General features: G+C 38.6%; 1 pseudogene; it reads right to left on the bottom strand.

Annotated features, from left to right (window-relative positions):
- Nucleotides 1-9,275: 9,275 nt before the first annotated feature.
- Nucleotides 9,276-25,852, bottom strand: LOC132092644 (flavin-containing monooxygenase 5-like; annotated as a pseudogene).
- Between the last annotated feature and the right edge of the window lie 438 nt (nt 25,853-26,290).

Raw genomic sequence — 26,290 nt, forward strand, 5'->3', positions numbered from 1 at the left:
TCTCAACTGCAAGGTAAAGCACTACTGTGGGCAGATTCAATATGGACTCAAAATAACACAGTTATCCAGTCTTGGGACCAGACCAGCTTGGGACTCTTCCATTGGTGAGAAGCTGTATAATCTCAAACAGTGGAAAATGTCTGTCAATGAATATGCCCTTCAGTTTAGGACTCTAGCGGCCTCCAGTGGATGGAACGAACAGGCTTTACTGACTACCTACCGTCAGGGATTGGAACCTCGAGTGTGGTTGCATCTCGCTGCATACGAGGACACCATCGGGCTAGAACGATTCATCCAGCTGTCCATCCGCTTCGCCACTTGTATGCAGTCGTGTCTCGAAGAGCACCAGGGCCAGGCGTATTTCTCTACGCCACTCTGCCGACCAGAGGCTGTCAGCTCCCCAGAACCAGCCAGTGAACCCATGCTACTAGACTCCTATCGTCTCTCTATGGCTGAACGACAAAGACGGCTGGCCCAGAATCTGTGCCTCTACTGTGCAGCCCGGGGCATGCCATCGCTGCATCTTCGCCTCATCATTCTAGGGAACCTGTGGTTAGAGCAGCACTACCCCGTAATCTCCTGGAAGATGGGCGAAGTCCTGAAGTGGGGCGATGCCTGTTTCAAGAGCTGCATCTTAGGTTGTCCAGTTCCAGCCACACCTTCCCCTGAACCTCTTCCAGTCTGTTCCACATCAATAGAGAGCCCAGTGGAAAACCAATCCATCGCCATCCCTCACTGCTACGCCCCCTTCATTGATGTCTTCTGCCCCAAACGGACCACTGTGTTCACCAAGTTGGACCTCCGCAGCGCCTACAACCTCATCCGGATACGAGAGGGGGACGAGTGGAAGACCACCTTCATAACCCCTACTGGCCACTATGAATACTGCGTGATGCCGTATGGACTTGTTAACGCCCCCTCCGTATTCCAGGACTTCATCCACGAGGGTCTCCGGGAGTTCCTCCACAAGTTCGTCCTAGTCTACATTGATGATATCCTCATCTACTCCCGGAGCCTGGCAGAACATCAACGCCACATTGCGGAGGTCCTGCAACACCTGAGGGCCTACCAACTGTATCTTAAGGCCGAAAAGTGCTCTTTCCATCAGCCCTCAGTGCAGTTCCTTGTATACAACATCAGCAGCAGTGGCATCCGGATGGACGAGTGGAAGGTAAATGCCGTCAGAGATTGGCCCACTCCAACCACCATCAAGGAGTTACAGCAGTTCCTTGGCTTTGCCAACTTCTATAGACGGTTTATACAAAACTTCAGTACCATCACCAGCCCTCTCACCAGTCTCCTCCGTAACAAACCCAAATCTCTCTCACTCCTGGTCCATCCCGATTCTGACTGACCCTTCGTCGTGGAAGTCGATGCCTCGACCACCGGAGTAGGAGCGGTCCTTTCTCAGCAGCAGGGGAATCCCAGTCGCCTCTACCCATGCGCCTTCTTCTCCCGCAAACTCAACCCGTCGGAGGTCAACTATGATATTGGCAACTGGTAACTGTTGGCCATCAAACTGGCCTTGAAAGAATGGAGGCATTGGTTGGAGGGAGCCAAACACCCCTTTCTGGTCCTAACAGATCATAAGAACTTAGAGTATCTTCGAGTGGCCAAAAGATTAAATCCGAGACAAGCCCGCTGGGCGTTATTCTTCACCCGCTTCCATTTGACCATCTCATACCGCCCAGAGATGAAAAATGTGAAGGCTGACGCCCTCTCCAGGTGTTACGCCCCCGAAGAGATTCCCGAAACTCCGGAAACCATTCTTCCAGGAAGAGTCATCGTCTCTCATATTACCTGGTCCGCTGAGACCCTTCCTCCTACTGAGCCTACCACCAACACCCCGCCGGGTTGCCCACCGGAACTTCAGTATATTCCCAGGACACGGCGCACTCCACTCATACACTCCGCTCACACATCGCTTGGCACTGGTCACCCGGGGGTCAATGAAACCCTCTCGTTGCTGAAGGAACGCTTCTGGTGGCCCAACATGGCCTCGGATGTCAGGAGGTACGTGAATGGATGTACAAGCTACGCCATATCCAAAAGCCCTCGCCATCTTCCATTAGGCAAGCTCCATCCTCTGCCTGTCCCCAATCGCCCGTGGTCACACCTGGGGGTGGACTTCATAACCGATCTTCCTCCTTCAGATAACACTACCTGCATTCTTGTCATAGTGGATAGATTTTCTAAATCCTGTCGTCTTCTTCCTTTGAAGGGTCTGCCCATGGCCATGGAAACGGCTGAACTGTTATTTAATCATGTCTTCAGGTACTTCGGCATCTCAGAGGATATTGTCTCGGACCGAGGCCCCCAGTTCATCTCCCGGGCATGGAAGGCTTTCCACTCACTCCTAGGTGTGGCCATCAGCCTGTCCTCCGGGTACCATCCCCAGTCTAAAAGGCAGACGGAGAGGAAGGTTCAGGAGATTGGACGCTTCCTCCGTACCTTCTGTCAGGGCCACCAGAACTCCTGGAACCAGTTCCTTGGGTGGGCCGAGTTCGCACAAAAATCCCTTCGTCAACCTACCACCGGACTCACTCCATTCCAGTGCGTACTCGGCTACCAACCACCTCTATTCCCCTGGTCAGGTGAACCCTCGGATGTCCCCGCCATCGACTACTGGTTCCGGGAGAGCGAGAGGGTCTGGGACGCGGCACACCACCAGCTCCAGCGGGCTTTACGCAGAAGTAGAACGACAGCCGACCTTCGCCGATCAGAGGCCCCAACGTACCAACCCGGTCAGAAGGTCTGGCTGTCCACCCGGGACATCCGCCTGCGTCTGCCCTGCCGCAAGCTAAGTCCCAGATTCATTGGCCCATTCACCATCATCCAGCAGATCAATCCGGTCACGTACAAACTCCAGTTACCCCCTGAATACCGGATTCACCCCACATTCCATGTGTCTCTCCTTAAACCTCACCATCCTTCTGTCTTTCCCTCCACAGAACCTGGCGAAACGGAAGCCCCCCCTCCTCTCCTCCTAGACGACAGCGCAGCCTATGCAGTGAGTGACATCCTGGACTCCCGGCGGCGTGGTGGACAACTGGAATATCTAGTGGACTGGGAAGGATACGGTCCAGAGGAACGTTCCTGGGTCCCACGCAACGACATCCTGGATCCTAACTTACTCGACACCTTCCACTCCAATCATCCTGACCGACCAGCTCCCAGTGGAAGAGGACGTCCACCACGTCGTCGGGGTCCTCTGTCCTCAGGAGCGGGCCGTGGGGAGGGGGGTACTGTTACAAACACGCCAGGTTCCACCTCTACGCAATCACTATGCACGCCCTCACCGGAATACTAAGCACATCCACCTGATCCTCATCACCACCCAATCACCTCAGCACCATAAAAACCACACACACGCACTCAATCGATGTCCTGTCTCGTTCGCGACAAGGTCTTACCTGTATGCTAACTCTAAGGACTAACTCTTCTTCTACTTACCTCTTTCCAGCGATTCTCAGAAGATCCAGATCCCCAGTGTGCGTGTGTGTGGTTCACCTTTCTCCTCTGACGTCTCCACCCTACACTACCTGCTCCTCTGCTTGTGTCTTTTCAATAAACCATTCTGTCTGTTACTTCTCAGCCTCCCGAGTGATCATTTAACATATGCAGTGTTTGATAGCTTTCCGTTGTCAAAATGAAATTATTTCTGTCATGCAATGTCATAGTCAGAATTTTATTACACACAATAAAATAATATTTCCACACTTCTCTCCCATAAATTTACAAACTGAAATTGATGCAGAGGAAATGTTCTGTTCACAAGGTGTCATTTATCTTTTTATCTCAAGGTTAAAGAATGCAGTACATTAACATGCATTATGATTAGGGTATGTAGTAATATGCTAAATCTTGATATTGATAACTGGCTGGCTTGCATTTACACCTTCCATCCCTGTGTTTTACCCTTTCAAAATGAAAAATGCTACACATTACATATGCATATTTTCTTATATAAATTCACATTTATTTGATGCTGCATTGTTGAAAAATGTGTGTTAAGCACTTCCAGACAGGCACGGAAGAAAATGGAGGGAATATTTCATAGGATGACCACAAGACCCTTTAGTTTTATTGTTTTTCGCGCCGCGAGAGCAAAATAAAAATGGAAGTGCCAAGAAAAGAAGAAGAAGAAAAACAAACAGGATGCAAAAAGTTTAGTTTAATAAAAGGACTAAAAAATGTCTGTGATTTTAACGGTAAAAAACTGTGAAAATGCTACAGTACAAACCTGTTAAATGATTAAAATCGTTAACTCCCACTTTTTGTATTGCATATAAATGTCTCCCTTTAGCCTCATTATCCCAATACTGTTGCCACTTTTTAATCACTTTCTCTTTTATTACTGATTTTATTGTTCTTGTACTATGTGGTAGTTCAGTTTCTATTATTTCATTATCTACTGCTTGCTTAGCTAATTTATCTGTGTCTTCATTTCCTTTAATTCCAACATTGGCTGGAACCCACATAAACTGTACTTCTATTTGTTTTAACTCAAAGAGATTTTGAAGGATTTCCATGATTAAATCTGCCCTTCATTCTGACTTTTGGTTATCATTATTGACTATTGCTGAACGTGAATCTGAACAAATGATCACATTTTGTGTGTATATTTCCTTAATTAGTTGTACTGCTAATAGAATGGCCTTCCCTTCACCTGTATATACTGACAGTTGATCACTGATTCTAGCGTTTTTCTTCATCAGTAACTTTGGCACATTAACTGCCACTCCTCTCCCTTCTTTTTTGGAGATATCCATATCCATATATTATTTCCATATGTAGCCAGGTTAGGTATAGCCCAGTTATGATTGGCTGATGTCATGCCCGCTTGTGGACCTATAAGTGTGCCTTGTCCTTTGTGATTAACTTGTGGTTAACATGGTTTAAATCCTATGAACCCATCAGTTTTGGCACTGATAATATAAAAAGAGAAAGGTTTGATTACTCAGGATGCATCATCATTTGTACTAGACCTTTGTGGAAGTATGACATTATGAACATGGGATAGGGCTTGGTGTGCATTCCCTGTTGGGTTAACAGTTAGGCCTTTTTCAGGTTAGTCTCCCAGTTCTAAAAAAGGACATTTGATTGCTCTGTTTTTCTTTGTACAAGTAGTCGACTGAGTGGACACCTTTTTTTGGAGTAGATTGTTCTGCTGTGGTATGAAAGTGAGAATTTCTTTTTTTTTGTTTCTTTAATGTTGGTTGTAGTTAAACCATGTGGTCAGGAGTAGAAACTTTTGTGGTGTGGGTATAGTGTGAGGTGAAAATCCAAAAGGACCCCGCTGGTCATTTCTCTCCTTCTGGTCATTCCGTAACTGGTAGATGTGCGTATCTGGTTTGATTTGGATACAAAAACCAATGTGTTGAACTTTCATTTGTATTCATTGCTTAATTTGTCTGTCTTTGTGGCCTTGTATAGGGCTATTATGTCCCAGTATATTCGGGGTTGGTATAGTCAATGTATAGGATTTGTATCCATTTTTGGTAATTTTAAATTCTCCTTTGCTTTCATTACTTCTCTCAGTCCTATCTTCAGTAATGTTAGCTATACTATTGGCTTAGGAAGAATCCATAAGGGATTATGTGGATAGATTACTCTTGGTACACATCTATAATTGTTTATCCCACCTCCTTAAACTTCTACAACCCATCCAAAACTCTTGTTTATTATTAATATTCCTAGTATTTTCTTTTGTTGGCTGTACCTCATCCTGACTCTCAAGACTTGTTCAATATACAGCCATTAACTGCTGACTTCTAATATCAAGCGCACTTCATTTAACTCTACTTGCATTGCTTCAGTAGGTGTTTTTGGATATGCCTCACAGCAAATTCTCAATGCTTGCCGGCCCATATGCTTTACTTCCTATATGCTTTAATCTAACACAGATTAATCAGTCAGATCATTGCCATATAAATGGTTTAAAGTGCCCCACTATCTGCTCCCCACTCTTGTCCTGCCATACATTTCATTACATTTAAAACTATCTTATCAATGTACTTTCCATAAGTCTATTATCCAGCAGCCACACTCTAATTGATCTCTAATTGAAGACTCTAATTGATATCACTCGTGCCATTTCTTTATATGTTCTTAACTTCCATTCAGTCTACTTTCTTGTTAGAAAATATAATAGTTTATGACTTCTCCATATAAAACTTAAATCCCCATTTGTATGGCCATTTAACTACCTCATCAACAGCCTTCTGCATTTTCCCAATATTGAACTTATTGCTTTATCCTATGAACCACAAAACCCCATCATCTGCAAACAGTGATCTTCCAATACTCCTATCCACCTTACTTAACATATAATTTATCATTATTATAAAAAGCACTGGACTTATTACACTTCCTTGAGGAGTGATATTTTCTATTATTCTTTGAGATGGTATGAGTCGCCTTCTCTCACACTTTTTTTAAGAAAAGCATTATTCCAATGAAACATTTTTTCCCCTGCCACCATTTCCTCCGATTCTATCATCAAACCCTCTCTCCATTACGTCACAGGCTTTTTCAATATCGAAAACAGGGCTATTACTGATTCTTTATTTGATAGAGCCTTCTTTATGTCCGCTTCCAAACACATAACTATATCCATAGTTTCTCTTCCTATCCTAAATCCACTTTGATAAGGTGATAATACTCCTCCTTTTCCAAAAAAATTAACTAGTCTGTCCGTTATGATTTTCTCCATCACTTTCCCTACATGAGATGTTAGGGCTATTGGTCTATACAGAAGGTTAGCTGGCTTACTTGGATCCTTCCCTGGTTTCCTTAATGGCAATACCAGTGCCTCTTTCCAACTTTATGGTAGTAATAGCCCCATTTCCCAAACTTTAATATAGAACTCTAACATTACTCTCAACGATTCCTCACTTAACTGCTTGATCATATAATAGCTGACTTTTGCTTCACCAGTTTTCCTACTGCTTTAACTCCCCCTCCATTTAAAACAGGATGTTCTATCTCCTTCTTTATTCCATTCATCCTTCTGATCATATTCCAAACCTCTTCTATTGTTGTACTTTTCCCTATCCTGTTACAGATATCTCTCCAATGTTGTCTTTTTTTGCTCTTCTTACCACCTCTTTTGCTTTTTCTCTCTTATATTCCATTAAATCTTGATAGTTATGCATTCTTCTTACTTTCTTGTATGCTCTCCCTTTCCTTCCAATAGCTTCATTACACTCCTGATTCCACCATGGTACCATTTGTCTTTCTTCTTCCTTTAATCGAAGCAATATTACATACGGCTACATTTTTCATAACCCCTATAAATGTTCTCACCTATAGCTTCTATGTCATCTCCATTTCTTACTTCATTTGTCTAAACCATCCTCCACCATTTTCGCATACTCAGTCTAGTTAGATCTCCCTTATCTTCTCTCATTTCTTTCTATACAATTATTCATACATATTTCAATCAAAATATGAAAATGATCACTGCCTAGTACATTTCCTTTATACCTTCCAATTAATTATTCCCCCAACCTACTTTTTCTTAGTGAATCCAACAGCGTTTCTTGTCCAGTTCTCATGTCTATTTGTGTACCTCCTCTATCAGTCATACAGATCAAATTCATCTCACCCATGATCACACCTGATCCAACTTCCTTTTTTCAATGCAATTTCCCCATATTTTTCTTCTTAATATTTTAACTTCTATGCTTATCAAAACTCAGTACGAGTTATTTGAATCACCATCAAACTCTTATGAATCACCATCTCATCTCACAATCACAAAATACCAGCCCAGGCAGACTCACGCTTCTCCAACAACTGTTTTATTCCGAAGTATGTTGAGTGATCAAAATGCTGACACTTTACTTCTGTGATGATTTTCAAAACCTATTACTATTTTTCTGGAGAAACTAAAGGTAATTATGTCTCGAAATATGGCAGAATATTTGTTTTGAAATATAAGAACAAAAAAAAAATCTACTTGTCTTATAACGTTTGACAAGGATTTAAAATATAACTTCTTATATTATAAATTATAATGAAATCCAAGAATTAGATTGAAGGGGTCATATATGATGTTGCTAAAAATAACATTGTGTATTTGGAGGGGTCATATGATTTGATTTCAATCTTTGGAGTGTTACAAGCTCTTGGTGCATAAAGAAGATCTGTAAAGTTGCAAAGACTAAAGTCTAAAATCCGAAGAAATATTCTTTATAAACATTAAGTTTTTTAGGGGGGCGTGGCAAGAGTCTTAGTTTAAACCCACCCCCACATGTCTACGTCACTATGTGGAAATACTTGCGTAATGCCGCCCAAATGTTCAGTAACCGCAGTTAGTGTTGAAGCATGTCAGGGAGATGCTGTGTGTATCTAGAAGAAAGCAAAAGCACTTTATTTGGCCTTATGAAAGTAGATGCATTTAGGAATCTTTAAAAGGACTTAAAACAGAACAGGAACGCATTTTATGACAACCGTTTTTGTTTTTAATTCTGACTTTACTACGACAATCTGGCACTTCTGAATCAGCTACTGGAAGTATGTTTTGTTATTAGTTTAAGTATTTGTTAATGACTGTTCAAATGTGGAGTTTTGAAGCTCATATGTGTGTGCATCACTGCATTAATGGTCTTTACATTTATTTTGAAAGATGAAGATTGTGATTATGGGAAGGAGGATTATGCTTACAATATGTAGTACTTTTTCAAAGGTCCGGAACATTTTGGGACGGGACTTGGGCTCTAAACATGCTGATTGGTTGAGTTCACACAGCATTGTAACTTCAACCACCATTTATTCGGATCACTTTCAAAATATTACAGTTATAGAGTCATAAAATGTAGCTCTAAAAGTATTTCAGGCGAAAATTTTATCTGCAGTTTATAATAAAAACGCTTATTTATGTGACGCTTATTGGCTCTGATTTGTCTTTAGTGGTTAAACAAAATAGAATTTGTTTTGAGTAAATCTAACAAGTAATCTTTGGTCTTTATTTAATTAATATGTTAAAATGAAAATAAAAAGAGGCAATACTGTTTGATACATTTCGTTTCATTGTGCTGTAGGCCTAAACATTTCCCTAAACTACATTTCTACTGCTCTAAATGTTTAAATTAAAACGAAAAGAGGCAGTGGTGTTTTTTTGCAAATTTAGTTTTATTATAAATATACAGTGAGGAAAGTTGCAGTTGCCAAGGCGAGCTGATTTATGTTATCAAGGACCTGCTTTGCTGATTTACCGGACTTGCGTCGTCCCATCTGTGGCAGATCAGACTGCAGAGTCGAAATCACAAAGTCCAAACTACAGAAGATGCAAGTCCGAAATTTGTACTTTGTATTGCGAAACGCATGCAGACCTATGTCACCAGACAATTTGCCTAATCTTCACAGTATTTTAGAGCGTGGTGGAAATGCAGAAAGCAGGTCTGGGGGGAAAAAGCTCCTGGGAAAAAAACTAAACCAATTCTTGGTACAATTGTTCCCGGTAATTTAAGTGGAAATGTGGCTGAAGTAGATTCGCTTTCACAAAAACACACAGCATCTGCACAACATGGTGCCAGCGGCAACAGCGAGAATACAAGGTACGCCTCCTTTCTTTGCATGAACATTTGGGTGGCCTTATGCAATTCTTCCCACACAGTGACACAGACATATGGGGGCATGTTAAAACGAGGCGTTTTAGGAGGGCATGGACAAGTCTAAACTCTTATAAGAATATCTCTATGGATTTGAGAGTTTTAGTCTTTGCAACTTTACAGATCTTCTTTATGCACCAAGAGCTTGTAAGACTCCAAAGATAAAGAAAAAAAAGAAAATTTCTTCACATGACCCCTTTAGGAAATATTTAGGTGAAAGTGCAAAACACAAAACAGAGCAACCCAAAAACAGATAGTTATATCTATGGGGTCTAATCACTATTCAGAAACAGTGGGATCATGTGCATTGCCAATAAAGCAATAATCAATGCAGCCCCTCCTGACAGGCCCAGCCAAAAAAATAAACTGAAGGATGGATGTTCTGGAATGGGCCTGGTCTTCATGGGTTTGGCCACACGATCCCACTGGGTAAGGATGGCCTGACGGGCACCACTCCAGTGCCCCGGTCCGTTCAGTCGAAACTGGTACGGAGAACACGGCCCGAAGAAAACTCTCAAACCAACAGCAGGGTCCCTCAGGAGCAGTGAAGCAATGTTAGGAGAAACGCCCACTTCTTTTGCTATTGCGTCTAGGTAAGGAATGTAGTCCACTTGAAGGGCAGCCAGCTTGGGACAGGGGTAACTGAAGAGATAGCCAATTAACTGTCAAAATAAAACTATCTGAGATGATCATTCAGGTGAATAAGTACTTACCTCTTTAAATTCGCTTGAATGTCCATCTCAATTGCTTTATCCATCTTTTCAGCTGGAGGAAGTTGGTTCAGTCCTTGAAAAACAGGACGTTTTTTCTTTTTTTTTTTTTTACCCATAATCACATAAAAATATAATGTTTTATATGATTCTCTATATGTACTTGACCATTTTGTTTTAATGACTTATGCTTGCTCATTACCTGCAATGACCCTGGTGGCCCAGCGTGCCTGTAGTTCTACAGCTGGCATGATCGACCCTTTGGTCTGAAACAGGCCCAGGATGGCCAGTGTTGGACGTTCTAGAGATGATGGCCAGTGTTGGACGTTCTAGAGATGGAGGGAAGATTCTTCTGTAGAGTTTCAGTTCTCCATTAGAACCAGAGCTTAAGGAGGTGGGGAGGAAGGGGAATCTATAATCATATCCTGTGCATAAGATCACTGCATCAATCTTCTCTTCTACAGTCCCATCATCAAAGACAATTGTCGAGCCTTGGATCTTCTGCACATTTGATTTCATCACCAGTTCCCCTAACAGAATGCGACCAGGGAGGTCATCGTTTATAACAATATAGTGGTCCAGGATCCTGGAATCACAAAACAAGGGTAAAGGTCACTGAATCAGGAGTGATTTTTAAATCGTCAGGGCTTTACTATAATCATTAACAATGAAATGAGTTTGGAAAGAGTCCTTGAGGATCATGGTTTGGCCCTTCACCTGTACACAGGCTGTAGTCCATACAGCTTGTGGTCGTATCCCTGATTGAGGATTCTCTCCCAAATCATGTTGAGCAGAGCTCGAGGCAGGAGGCCGTAAATCAGATCTCGAACTCGTCTGACCATCATCATATCTAGAGGAAGCCCTCTATCAACCACACGACCTATGACCCAAGCACCTTTCCGGGTACTCAGGAATGTCTAAGAAAGTGAGAAATGGAAAGACCAAAGCAAACTGAATTAGTGGATAGACGAGAGTGAATTTAAGCTTGTCACAATAGGAGAATATTAAATGAGAACCAAAAGATATATTCAGAACTGAGGGAGTGAAATGGAGTTAAAAATAAGCCATATGGACACAGTTTGATCACAATGTGCACTATTCCCCCCTATTGAGACAAATCAGTGAGCATCTCTAACAAACAAACCAAAGTGAACCCCCAAAAAAAGTAGGGATGTGACTTGACCGTCCATTTGGAGTTGATTGGAACGCTTCCATTTGGTAAATTTGCTGTATAATTAACTGCAATATATATATATATATATATATATATATTACAGTAATATATGCTAATTATGATATTGAATTGTTTAATAGTGTTGAGTGTTCAAATGTGTGTGTATATATATATATATATATATATATATATACACACACATACATCCGCTTTAGAAAATTTTGCTGTCAGAAGTTATTGTTTGTTCGTTTTTTGGCTCAAATGTAATTTATTCTGAAGCATTAGTCTCATCAGTGCTCTATCGGGTATTACTTTAATCAGCATATTTGTCTTAAATTGATTGCGGTTACACTTTTTTTCACTTTATGAAAGACAATATTTTCCTAACCCGATTAAATGCGTCACCATTTACATAAAACTCTTACATTTTATCAATACATTAAGTTAGAATAATAAGACAGTATATGGTTGTTACCATTCAAATTAAATCAGTATAAACAAACTTCATCTTTCCCCTGCAGAGGAAACGGAGAAGGTACATCGAAAGTGCCATTTAGATGCATTTACTCAGACTGTTTAATGAAGATAAGAGGTTCCTTACTCAATTGCAAATGCATAGTTCTTCAATTGTTTAAATTTTTTTTGACATGCAACTATGAAATGTTGGAAAAATGCAATGATTCTTTTATATATGAAATTAAACCACAAGTAGGTAGTGGCAAATCATTGTTTTAATGAGTGAATCACTGATTCAACCGATTCGTTCAAACAGCTGATTCATTCAATAAATGAAGCAAGTGACTGTCTTTATGAATTGCTCACTGAGTCATTGACTCATTCACAAATGCAAAATCATTCAGTAACGGAAGACTGTTGTGCTGTGGCATAGTTTAGAACGATCGCAGTTAGCGAAAAATGGAGCAAAAACGATCAATAATGGGTCTATAATTTAAGTCAGTTAATATTTCTTTGTTTATTGAATTAAAGTTGTATAAAATCAATATCACATTCGCAATCGTGCTGAAAGTCAGGAAAACAGGACTCTTGGTCATTTGATGTTACAAGTATTGTATAGAATATATACATGTATAGAATTTTTTTTTTTCTACCGTGGTATGTTTGTTCACGTTTGTTTCTTTTGTGCGTGCTGTTGCGCTGCAGGAGCCTCAACTGATGCGACCTTGATCATTTCAATACATCATTCAGTATTAGTCAACGTTTAAATTGAAAGTAATCAAATTAGAATCATTCTCAAAGTTTCGGTGCTGCCTTAGTTATTGTTTGTTATTAAAACTTTGATCAGGTTACTTGTCCAATCGGGCAAGTACAATTCTCTTTCACTTGCCCCTTCACAAAATCCACTTGTCCTGGGCAAGCGTTAATGTTGAGCCCTGATTTAATGTGAATCATCAAGTCATTAAAACCACACCTATCATTCAATCTCTAATCACATCAAATAAATAAGTTTTACCCAGCCAAGAACCTAAAAATAGAGAAAAGATCAATATTAAATAATAACACTATTAAATCTCGCTTGCCTTCTCACATGCTCTGCTGAGCTCCACAGCAATATCTCCACCAGAATTCCCAATCCCAACAACAACAACTCTCTTTCCAAGGTAAGGATCAGGGTCCTTATATTCCCAACTGTGAATTATTGTCCCTGGGAATGTGTCAATACCTGCAGCACACAGTTACAATAATAAGTACAATATTAATGTGTCCAAATACATAAAATACATTATGTATAGAGCCATGCAGGGAATTAGTTATACACAGTGTTGAATGCTGTATTATGATAACAGAGTGCTGTAATAACAGGTGAGCACCTGGGAAGTCTGAGAGGGGTTTGATGGGCTTTGTGTAGTGTCCTGCACACACTAGAACACCATCAAACACATGTGTCTCGTCTCGTCCATCTCCGTCCATGGTCACCACTTCCCACTGACCAGAGTTAGAGAAATCAGCCCTTTGTCTCACACGGCGAACTGTGGTCTGAAATACACCAAACCACATAACGCCTGAATGCTACCTTCCATCTTTATGAAGAGAATACTCAAAGCATATGATAGATCCTGAGAAAACACACAATTTTGTGAGAATCATTTTCCCAAATAATATGTGTTCTTGGAACATCACTGTTGTCTAACAGTCCCAACCTCAAAATCGGATTTGTTGAAAGTGAACCAGGACCAATAAGGTTTTAAAACAAGTGTGCCCAATCCTGCTCCTGGTGATCGACTGTCCAGCAAAGTTCAGCTCCAACTGTAATTAAACATGCCTGCCTTTAATTTTCAATTGGTCCTGAAGACCTTAATTAGTTGATTTAGGGGTGTTTGATTAGGGTTGGAGCTGAACCATGCAGGACACTCGATCACCAGGAGCAGGATTGGGCACCTTCGTTTTAAAGGGATAGTTCACCCAAAAATGAAGTTATGTTTATCTGCTTTCCCCCAGGGCATCCACTGTTTATTCAGTAGAACACAAATTGAGATTTTTAACTCCAACCGCTGCAGTCTGTCAGTCTTAATGTAAGCGGATGGGAATCACAGCTAAAACATACAAATACACAAAAAAAATAAAATAAAATAAAAACCTACTCAAAACCAAGTTAAACCATGCGACTCATGACAATACATTGTGTAAAGACAATAGGTCTTTGCAAGAAACTGAACTGTATTTATATAATTTTTCACGCAACATTCAAACTGTAAGAACTCTGAGCGCGTCTTCAGCAGCAGGTGCTTGAGGAGGCTTCTTCTTGTTGCTTTATGGCGGATCACAGACTTATAAGTGCATGACTGCCACCTATCTCTCAAGACCATTGACACCATCTACAATCTCAATTGGGAGTGGCAATGGTCCACTTGAGAGATAGGTGGTGGTAATGCGTTTATAAGTCTGCGATCCGCCATAAAGCAAGAAGCAGCAGCCTCCTCATATACTCCTGAAGATCATTATTGAAGCTGTACACTGAACACTGTGTGTGTATGCATGCATATATATATATATATATATATATATATATATATATATATATATATATATATATATATATATATATACATACACACTCTTCAGTTTCTTGCAGACTGTTTTGGGTCTTTACACAGTTTATTGTCATAAGCCGCAGGTTATTTAATTTTTTTTTTTTTTTAAATCTCAGTTTGTGTTCTACTGAAGAAACAAAGTCACTTACACCTTGGATGCTCTGGGGGAAAGCAGATAAACATAACATTTTCATTTTTGGGTGAACTATTCCTTTAGATCTAGAAAATCTCAATGGACGAGATGTTATGGTGTTTATTACCTGAAAGTGAATGTGTTTGAGCAGGTTAAAGTGCTCAGCATAGAGTCTGAAGTACTGCATTAACGTAGAGTTGTTCGCGAAATTAGGGAAATGATCCGGCATGGGGAAATCACTATAGCACATCATCTCTTTAGAGGTGTTCGCTATAAGAGAGCGATAAATGCTGCAACGGTCTTCCTCTGGTTGTTCCTGTGCACGAACAGGGAAACAGTCAATGACTTTAAACAACACTTTTAATGCTAATTATGTTTTATCTGTTAGTGTGTAATACTGTTTAATGTTAAAATACTCTCTCTTATCCCATCGTAATACGCAGCAATAATAAGTAAGCCATTTGAAGCATTTTTGCCCCCAAAAGTAAAAAAAAAACCCTCTGGTTGCTGTGAGTTTTGACTCCGTTTGCTGACTAATGGCAGTGGGTGGGAGTGTTTGGGGGGGGGGGGGGTTCGTGTATTTTCTTCCATAAAGTAAACTTATGGTAAACGATTATGAATTTAATTTACACTACTGTTCAAAAAGTTGGAGTTGATCTAAAAATAATTTAATTTAGATCAAGTGACACTAAAGAAATTTATAACTTTACAAAAAGATGTATCTTTTAAATAAGTGCAGTTTTTTTTTTTTTCATATAAAAAAAAAAAAAAAAAAAAAAATAATTAAAAAAAAAAAGTACCATGGTTTCCACAAAAATATCTATTCCACTAAAGACTGGAATAATGGCTGCTGAAAATGGATGCTCTTGGTGAGCATAAGAGACTTCTTTCAAAGACATCTACCCCAAAATATTACAAAGAATATTGAATTAAAATGGTAGTGTATAAAATAAGCAAAGGTCTTCTGGCACCTGATCTTGTATTGATTAGAATTACGGTGTTAAAAATCACTTATTCATTATATCAGTCATTTTCCAAATCACTTTGGTGCCATGTATTACACAGAAATGACACACTTCGCCTTTATTGTTAAGCTGAATTGAATTCATTTTCAACCTTAAACTTCCAGAGTCCTCCAATATCATCACTGCTCTCAAAACACACAGGCTCCAGCCCTTCATCCAAGCAGCATTTGATGGAGGTCAGTCCAGAGCTGCCTGCTCCAATCACAGCCACACGCTTAGCCATGCTGCGAGTCTGCACAGGAAACATGGAACAATCACTTGAAAACAAATGGTGAAAATGCACGTCATACATATATATACACACACACACACATACATATATACATATATATATATATATATATATATAGAGAGAGATCAGTGGTTAGAGGCAGAGTATAAGTTAAGCACATATTTTCACTCACAGAACACTCTGACTGAGTGCTTCAGAGTTCTCTCCCAGTAAAGTGATCTGCGATTTTTTTTTTTCTTCAGTTTATCTCCATGGATACGCAGCGCACCTGTTTTTCACATACCATAAACTTTAGTGTGAAGTCACACGATTCGTCTTCACTTTGCTTTTTTTGCCCATCACAAGCAAAGAGAGAGACGAAGCAAGAGAGTCTTCTATACCATGCAGAATTAATGTGCTATAAGTAAACGATATTCTTTGTTGTATTTTCCTGGCAAAATAATGGATTTCCTTTAGAGTTCTACAGCTTTTAAGAACTGCCGGGTTAAACGGTATTTGGCAGAACTAAGGCGCTGGCCTATTATCGCTCTTGATTTGATTTCAGCAAATCAATTTGAGCAAACACACACAACCTGATTAATATTCATGAATCCAGTAGCTGCGTTTTAAATAGTTATTATTAGTAGAATTTGTAGTTAGGGATCTGCTGGTATCAAATTTTCCTGTTGCGGTTAATGGCTAATGCTTTTATCACGGTAAACTGTATTCTCACAGTATTTAAATTTAGTTTTACAAAAGTGGTGATACAGTATAACAGGTTAAATAACTTTCTTATAACAAAATTAACTGAACATTTAAATACAATAAATACAGAAAGATATATAAAGTTAAAGTTTTACACAGATTAAAGTGCAAAAGAACTATAAAGACCAATCGGTATCACCTTTACAATAAGACCTCATTAGTTAACCATTAATATTCACAATAGCTACATTTGCTACAGTAAAGTGTTGTCACTGTACCAACATTTCAGTATTCAGTACCGATACCAGTAAAAATCGGTACCAATTTCAGTACCAAAGCAAAACAAAAATATGTGAATTAAACAAAAAATTATGTTATCACTAAAAATAAAGCCAATGACATTCTTTATACTCATTTACAATTGTGTTTAAAGTTTTTTTTACAAGTAATATATTTATGAAAAACAATAAACAAGTTTCACCCAAATTGAATTAGTCTTAATTCAATTTAAACATTTTATTCTTTGGTAAATAAAGCGGATTTGCTATTAAAATTAAAACATGGAAGAAATAGTGTGATTTCTTTCTTAAAAAAAAAAAAGAAAAAAAGAAAAAGAAAGAAAGTCGTATTAATTTTTTCAACAGTCGTAGCAGTATCACATACATTCTACTAAATAATAGTAATATTTCTAGCACAATGCCTTTATGTAAAAATAAACGTATTTTGACGGGCTAATTTTATTTTGACACTGGTGTTACTCAAATGAAACTGTAAAATGCTTGTGAAGTGATTCAGAACCGTTCTGGTGATGTTGTTTATGCATTTATGCTGAAATTACTGCAAGCGTCACGCGCTTCAGTCTATGTAGTAAACAAACCCGCACGTCTCTGCCATTCATTCACACAGAGACGTGCAGAACATGCAGGATTCATATTTCAACCAACTTTTGCGGCTTAACATTTACAGATACTGGTCCATAAGGAGATTTGATTTGATTAATCTATGCTAACTTTGACAAATTCCGTGATTGTCCATATTAAAATGTAAGTTTCATTTTCATGACTGGATTGAGAAACCTGGTGCCTTGACATTTTAATTTTTTTAGTACCGACTTGGTACCGAAGTACCGGGTCTTTTGACAACACTAAACAGAAGTTATTAAATCGTTGTTAAAAAATAAAAAACACTTCAATACTTAATTTTAGTTCATGTTAGCTCATTAAATAACGGTTGCAACTTCTAAATATCGGAATACTTAAGATTAACGAATGTTCAGAAGAATTTTTCATTGGCAGTTTGTTAAGTAATGATTTAACTAATGAAAACCTAACGTAAAGTCTAAATGCACAATAAATAAAACCCCTTTCAAACTACATCTAGGGCAAAGTTAAATATTTAGCCTTAATAGGCTATTTTTCAAAGTATTTGGCGCTGTGATGAACACAAGAGAATACACAAATCTGAATGGCTATTTAAAATTATTTAAATACATTTTAGAAAGTAGCAGCTGCTTTATTTAGGGGGTTTCCAGAGTAAGGGCTGCATTTTAGCTCCATCTGCTGTCAGAGAGTGAATGTGCTTTCATTCAGCTCATCTCTCACTGTTCCCCATGTGCTTCTCATGCATGCTCGTTTACATCAAACCACACGCATCTTTCCAGCAGCATACAGCGGTGTTGTGCATTTTGACCAGTTGATGGGAATAGTATTCTTAAAATGAATTCCAAATTCAGAATTTTTCATTATAATTATTCACGGTATTTAGAAGTGCCCACGATAATGTTCTGCATATTCATTACCATGACATCTCACATTACCGAATGCCACACATGTCTATTCTGAAACTGTGCAAATTCCCAAATCACAGTAGATCTTGAAAACCGTAATCGGCCCATGTCTACTTACCTTTAAATTGAAGATGGTCTCAAGCCCTCAGCGTTCAAAAATGCCAAAACAATGTTTTTCTGTTCCTTATAGTTAGAGCAGCGTTCCCTGGCATCAATCTTGAAAACAGCCAGTTATGTAAAATTTGAGGGTATCTGAAGTCTCGAAGAAGAGGGTGGTCTCAGCTAACACTAGTTAAGGGAGGATCAAACAGCATAGGTTAAGTGTTGAAGGATTTAAACCACCATCAAGAATGTTCAGCCATTTCTTATGATCACAGACATGCAAGTCTTCATCTATGGGTGTTAGGGCTGCACAATTATGACAAAAGTAAATTATGTCAAGTCTTATTTGTCTATTTTCCCCTTGAAATTGTAATTGCGATTAATTACGATAATCACAAATTACATTGAATGATGCTTATATCAGGGTTTGTACAGAAACTAACAAATGAAATTCCATGATTTTAAGCACTACTTTTCTTGGTTTTCAATGACTAAAACGGAGATCTTAAACTATTTTGTAATTATCTTTCAAATTCTAATAAACTAGCACAAATAAAGTGCAGCACAAAAGCATGCAATGACTGTGGCAACTTTAACATTTGAAAAGATATGACAAAGTTATCGCTTTATTCAAACAGATTTTTTTTTCCATGAACACTTGGGGATTTATGAGCTTTATCACTGAATACACTTAGCTAATGAGATAAGACAAAATACAGATACTGGTTTCACTAGAATGAGAAAATATTTTATTACTATTTTTAAAGACAAAAACAATGCAGTTTTATTTTTCAATATTTTAACTAATCTAGGGCTGTAACTAATAATGGTTTTGATAATCTACTGATTATTTTGACAATTGAGTAATCAGACTTTTTTTTGTAATACACGTAGACCCAATGGAAAAACAGGCTTTAGTTTGACACACATATATATACACACGTGTATATATATACACATATATACATATAGACCCAATGGAAAAACAGGCTTTAGTTTGACACGCATATATATACACGTGTATATATATACACATATACACATATACACATATATACATATATATATATATATATATATATATATATATATATATATGCATGTCAAACTAAAGCCTTTTTTCCACTGGGTCTATGTGTATTACAAAAAAAAGTCTGATTACGCAATTGTCAAAATAATCAGTAGATTATCAAAACCATTATTGTCACATATTTAGTTTATTTACTATGATTTCATTTAAAAAAAAAAAAAACTAAATTAGGTGCAATAATATTATAACTATTATTAATTCATTTTTTATAGTTATATTTAATGGGTCACACTAGATGCAGTTTGAGGACTAAACCAAATCTCCAGGTTCTCTTATAAAATTATGTGCACCCCGTTTATAAATGATTTATGTAACAAATATACGGAGATAACATGCACAATTTTCCTATATGAATGTTAAGCAACATATGCAGAGGAAGAGTTTGTGGACCGAGCGGCTGAGATGGAGATGTGCTCCACACTTGTAAATGATAAGTGCAACAAAACCCATCTGAATATGCATTCCCAAATGAAACCCAAATGAACAGCACATGCAATAAGAGACTGAACAATAGAATGCAAGCACTATCAAAAGTTTTACTATAAACACAGACACATCAAGGAGTAATATCATGAGATCTCCCTTGTGTGGCACCCATTCTCAAGAAAACTTCAGACTTTAAGATTTTGGTTGTTTAAAAAAAAAAAACCAGCTAGAAACTGCTACAAAATCAGTGCACACAAGTGCTTTAAGAAAAAGTTAGTCAATGTCACATATTAAAAAGGACCGTATACAGGTGCTGGTCATCTAATTAGAATATCATCAAGAAGTTGATTTCACTAATTCCATTCAAAAAGTGAAGTTTATTTCTTTTAATTTTGATTATAACTGACAACTAAGAAAAATTCCAGATTCAGTATCTCAGAAAATTAGAATATTGTGAAAAGGTTCAATATTGAAGACTCCTGGTGCTATACTCTAATCAGCTAATTAACTCAAAACGCCTGCAAAGGCCTTTAAATGGTCTCTCAGTTAGAGTTGTTCCGATTCTGATACTAGTATCGGAAATGGAGCTCACAGTTTTGTGGTCTCTGCCGTGTGTCACTATATGAGGACACGAACGAATAAATAGTCACCTCATGAGAATTTACCATTTCATTTGAGAAAACGGTCATATCATAAACACAGACACTCAAAGATCTTCATGGCAACCCATCAAAATAAAGGTTCGGTTTAACGGAAGTAAATTGACAATATATTAAGCTACGGTTGTAACCTACAGTAGGATTTATCTAGGTCTCTTATGTGGTTATAATAATATGTCTCTAATAATAATTATGCCTAGACGGTTGCCTTATTTTTTTACTTGTTTTGTTGTAAAGAGATTATCTGATTAAGCTCTCATTTTTTATATTCCTAGACTTATTGGTTGCGGGTTTTTTTTTTTTTTTTTTTTTTTTTTTTATACAGTTATATTGTAAAACTAAAATTAATTTTTCTCAAGCGAAAAAAGGTATACTACGGTCAAATTCATGTCAGATAATAAAAATACTGTAATAAATACAGTAGTTCACCATGTGTTTGTTCATGTTTTATTAAGGGATAAGTCTGAAGCACACCATAAAATAATTCTAGCAATTTACACAGGGCTAGTAGTATATAAAGCTGTATATACAGATACATACCCAGGTATCGGATCAGTACTCTGTATCAGCCGATACCCTGAGCCCAGGTATCGGAATCGGTAAGAGAAAAAGGGTATCGGAACAGCTCTACGATCAGTCTAGTTCTGTAAGCTACACAATCATGGGGAAGACTGCGGACTTGACAGTTGTCCAAAAGACGACCATTGACACCTTGCGCAAGGAGGGCAAGACACAAAAGGTCATTGCAAAAGAGGATGGCTGTTCACAGAGCTCTGTGTCCAAGCACATTAATAAAGAGGTGAAGGGAAGGAAAGGATGTGGAAGAAAAAAAAAAAAAAAAAAAAGAAATAAAGTCTACAAGCACTAGGAATACCCGCAACCTGGAGAGGATTGTGAAACAAAACCCATTCAAAAATGTGGGGGACATTCACAAAGAGTGGACTTCAGCTTGAGTCAGTCCTTTAAGAACCACTATGCACAGTCTTATACAAGACATGGGTTTCAGCTGTCGCATTCCTTGTGTCAAACCACTCTTGAACAACATAGCATCAGAAGTGTCTAGACAAAAAGGACTGGACTGCTGCTGAGTGGTCCAAAGTTATGTTCTCTGATGAAAGTAAATTTTGCATTTCCTTTGGCTATAAGGGTCCCAGAGTCTGGAGGAAGAGAGGAGAGGCACACAATCCACGTTGCTTGAGGTCTAGTGTAAAGTTTCCACAGTCAGTGATGGTTTGCGGTGCCATGTCATCTGCTGGTGTTGGTCCACTGTGTTTGAGGTCCAAGGTCAATGCAGCCGTATACCAGGAAGTTTTAGAGCACTTCATGCTTCCTGCTGCTGACCAACTTTATGGAGATGCACATTTAATTTTCCACCAGGATTTGGCACCTGCACACAGTGCCAAAGCTACCAGTACCTGGTTAAAGGACCATGGTATACCTGTTCTTAATTGGCCAGCAGACTCGCCTGACCTTATTGTGAAGAGGAAGATGTGATATGCCAGACCCAAGAATGCAGAAGAGCTGAAGGCCACTATCAGAGCAACCTGGGCTCTCATAACACCTGAGCAGTGCCACAGACTGATCGACTCCATGCCACGCCGCATTGCTGCAGTAATTCAGGCAAAAGGAGCCCCAACTAAGTATTGAGTGCTGTACACGCTCATACTTTTTAGTTGGCCAAGATTTCTAAAAATCCTTGCTTTGTATTGGTCTTAAGCTATATTCTAATTTTCTGAGATACTGAATTTGGGATTTTCCTTCGTTTTCAGTTATAATCATCAATATTAAAAGAAAAACATTTGAAATCTATCAGTCTGTGTAATGAATCAATATTACATTATTCATTTAGCAGATGTTTTTATCCAAAGCGACTTACAAATGAGGACAGTGGAAGCAATCAAAAACAAAAGAGCAATGAAACATAAGTGCTATAACAAGTCTCAGTTAGGTTAACAGTACAAGTAGCATGGGCTTTTAAATAATGTAATAAAAAGAAAAGTTAGAATAGAAAAAGAATAGAGCAAGCTAGTGTTAGAGGTCTTTATATACACACACACACACACACCTAAAGGATTATTAGGAACACCTGTTCAGTTTCTCATTAATGCAAATATCAACCAATCAAATGGCAGTTGCTTCAATGTATTTAGGGGTGTGGTCCTGGACAAGACAATCTCCTGAAATCCAAACTGAACCGAATTTTCACGCACAACCATTTCTAAGGTTTACAAAGAATGGTGTGAAAAGGGAAAAACATCCAGTATGCGGCAGTCCTGTGGGCGAAAATGCCTTGTTGATGCTAGAGGTCAGAGGATAATGAGCCGACTGATTCAAGCTGATAGAAGAGCAACTTTGACTGAAATAACCACTCATTACAACCGAGGTATGCAGCAAAGCATTTGTGAAGCCACAACACGCACAACCTTGAGGCGGATGGGCTACAACAGCAGAAGACCCCACCGGGTACCACTCATCTCTGCAGGATCGGACAGTTTTAGCAATGTGGTCTGAGAAAGTCAGCTGATCATCAATCATAATTCCAGGGTTTCCGGCGGTTTTTGAAGGAGTTTTGGTTGACGTGCCTAACTTGATGGTGAAATTGTGATGAAACGATGGGTTTGCTGGAATCACAAGCGGTTCTGTCTTGGCAAGGTTGAGTTAAAGGTGATGGTCCAACATCCAGTGAGAAGTGTCTGTTAGACAAACTGAGATGTGAGCAGCTACCGTCGGATCATCAGGATGGAATGAGAGGTAGAATTGAGTGTCATCAGCATAGCAGTGGTATGAAAAGCCATGTTTCTATAATATAATATATTCTATAATGTACAAGTTTCACTTTTTGAATGGAAGTGGTGAAATCAGCTTTTTGAGGTGATTTTCTGTCCAATTTTTTTTTTAAGTCAGCTCTCAATAGCCTAAACAAGTCATAAGGAAATTAAATCTTATTCTGTTACAGCTCTACGTCACGAAGTAACACATTTGCATAATGTCCATTGTCCACCCACATTTTACATCGCCAACTTGCCCGCCCACAAATTTGTGTGTGGTTAACATAAGAGTAAATGTTTGATCACATCTCAAATTTACCACAAACTTGTCAACACTGGACACGGAGAAATATCCAGCTCCAGTTGTGCTTGCAAATCAGTCTCATATTGATCAAACACTTCAACAATTTCATCATCAGACTCCGGCTCAAGTTGGTAAGCTACAATCCATACCATCTTTTCTATGCATTGACAAGTCTTCAGGATGTCATTCCCTCATGACAATGGGCATTTCGTTTCTGACAATCCAGAGCCAGAGAGATCTCTCTGGACCAATAACAAAAGGACCAATAACAATGGACTGTGCCATCTGACCAATCACAGCAGTGAGGGCTCACGGAAAGGAGGGGTTTAGAGAATTTATAAATCATTTAGAAATTAGGTAAAATTCAACTATTTTCTGAGAAAACTAACATGTTTTTTGACCTTGCATGCATGGAAACCTGTTTTAGGAGACTCATAAAACAATGTTAGCAACCTTAATGGCATAATAGCGGCACTTTAAGCACTTTGCAGCTGATAAAGCAGCTACTGTAAATACCTGGAAATAGTATTTAAAAAAAAAAAAGCATAAATCAATGAAGTTCCTAATATAAATACATGTAATGAGTGTGTTGAGATTAATTTCATTGATATACTTAAGCCCTTTAATTACAGCATTATGTTTTCCAGTGTAGAAGGCTTCATCAGTGGATGAGAACAAAGGTGTTCATCAGATCAGGATTACAACATTAGTGATTGGATCGATGATCGAGCTGAGCCAATTATTAACAATGGTTAGCCATTTAAGTTAACCAACATATTTTTTCTTAAAATATCAACACTAGTAAAAGACAAATAAAATTTGTTTAATTACGTAAAGTTTTGTAACTTTATCTCATTGAATTACTTAACAAGCGTCTGTTTAAAGAAAGCAGCGTTAACAAGCTAATGCACAGAATTGAGATATTAATGATTAAACATTTTTTACACTCAATTCACAAAATCGTCTCATTGGTTTACCTTTTGTTAACGTTCAAGTCAGTCGTTTACTTGGATTGTTAAACAGGTACACTTTAACCACAATGAACAACGTTTTGTCCTAAGGTACTTACACGTAATGTTTTTCGAATGCTATGATTTCGGTCATACTACTCGCATACTGTTTTCCGCCTATGGAAGTATGCGATCTCGGACACGTTTTTTTTAACGACATTAATGTGATTAAGGTGTGTAACTTGCCTGGTGTTTACGGCTATGCAACTCCGTCTTAATTCGATTAGTGGTTACTTCGATGATGACTTTAGCCGGATTAAGGTAATCAAAAATCTCTATTTACATAGATTCTCAATCAGAGTATAGTCTTAATCGTATTAAAAATCGGAGTATTGTTGTCCATGTTAATGTACTGATTGATGAGCGGTCAGCACCAACGTTAATACAATAACTGATATTTAAAAAAATATATATATATTTTACAACTTTTATAGGCTAATATACGTTAACTGTAGGCTATATACTCCTCGAAGACAAAAAAAAAAATACGTTAGACCGGACATCGGCTATGGCGCCATGTACGTTAACTTTATATGTAGGATCAGTTTTAAATAACAACTGGTAACGTGTGGAATGAACCTTCAATTTAAACTTTTTCATTCCACTCGTGAATGCGGCTTGAAAAGTCAGGGGCTTTGCAGTCGATAAAAAAAAAATGTGCGGGCGTGGGACATTCCTAAAATAACTTACCGAATATCTCCGTGAAGAACACGAATGAAAATCAGTTTTGCTATACTGAAAAAGCGAACTAGAGATTACTGAGGAACAGCGAGTCTAAAGACTTCTACAAATGTATTTTTTGCCTTTATTCCGCTAATTTACACATTTGTGTAACATTTCAGTTGTAACCGCTCTACTAGAGCAGCAGTTTTACTGGTTCATGCAAATTTATCATCTAACTAGCTATACCTTTATCAAAATAGCAGCACTTGTTGCAAATCCAACCTGATTGTCAGTGTGATAACAAACGTATTTTTATTCGACAAAAGTCACAAATCTTACCAGCCCCGTCTGCCAACTGCGCGTCCTTCCACTGAACACTGAGCTTGATTGTTGAGACGCGCGCGGAGAGAAGGGTTTAAATGCAGCCTGGAGATCTCAAAATGGGGCGGGGATTCAAAACAGGGCGTGGCTTCCAACTATTTCTCCATTGACAGACGCAAAGGATCAGCTCCAACTCTAATCAAACACACCTGCCTTTAATTTTTAAGTGAGCCTGAAGACCTTAATTAGTTGCTTCAGGTGTGTTTGATTAGGATTGGAGCTGAACTTTGCAGGACAGTCGATCGCCAGGAGCAGGATTGGGCACCCCTGCCCTAAACCTGACTCTCGCGTAGCCAGACCTTTAAGTCTGATTTATACTGTCGGACCTACACCGTAGCCTACGCATAGACCCACATCCTAAACCGTAGTCTGACGTGCACCTCTCCAAAAATCGAACAGCGTGCCAATTTTGCGCATTTAGATTCACATATCGGGGTGTGGAAATGTCGCCACAATTACACAACAGACCAGTGTGT

Source organism: Carassius carassius, chromosome 18 (genome assembly GCF_963082965.1).
Source record: "Carassius carassius chromosome 18, fCarCar2.1, whole genome shotgun sequence".
Classification (NCBI taxonomy): Eukaryota; Metazoa; Chordata; class Actinopteri; order Cypriniformes; family Cyprinidae; genus Carassius; species Carassius carassius.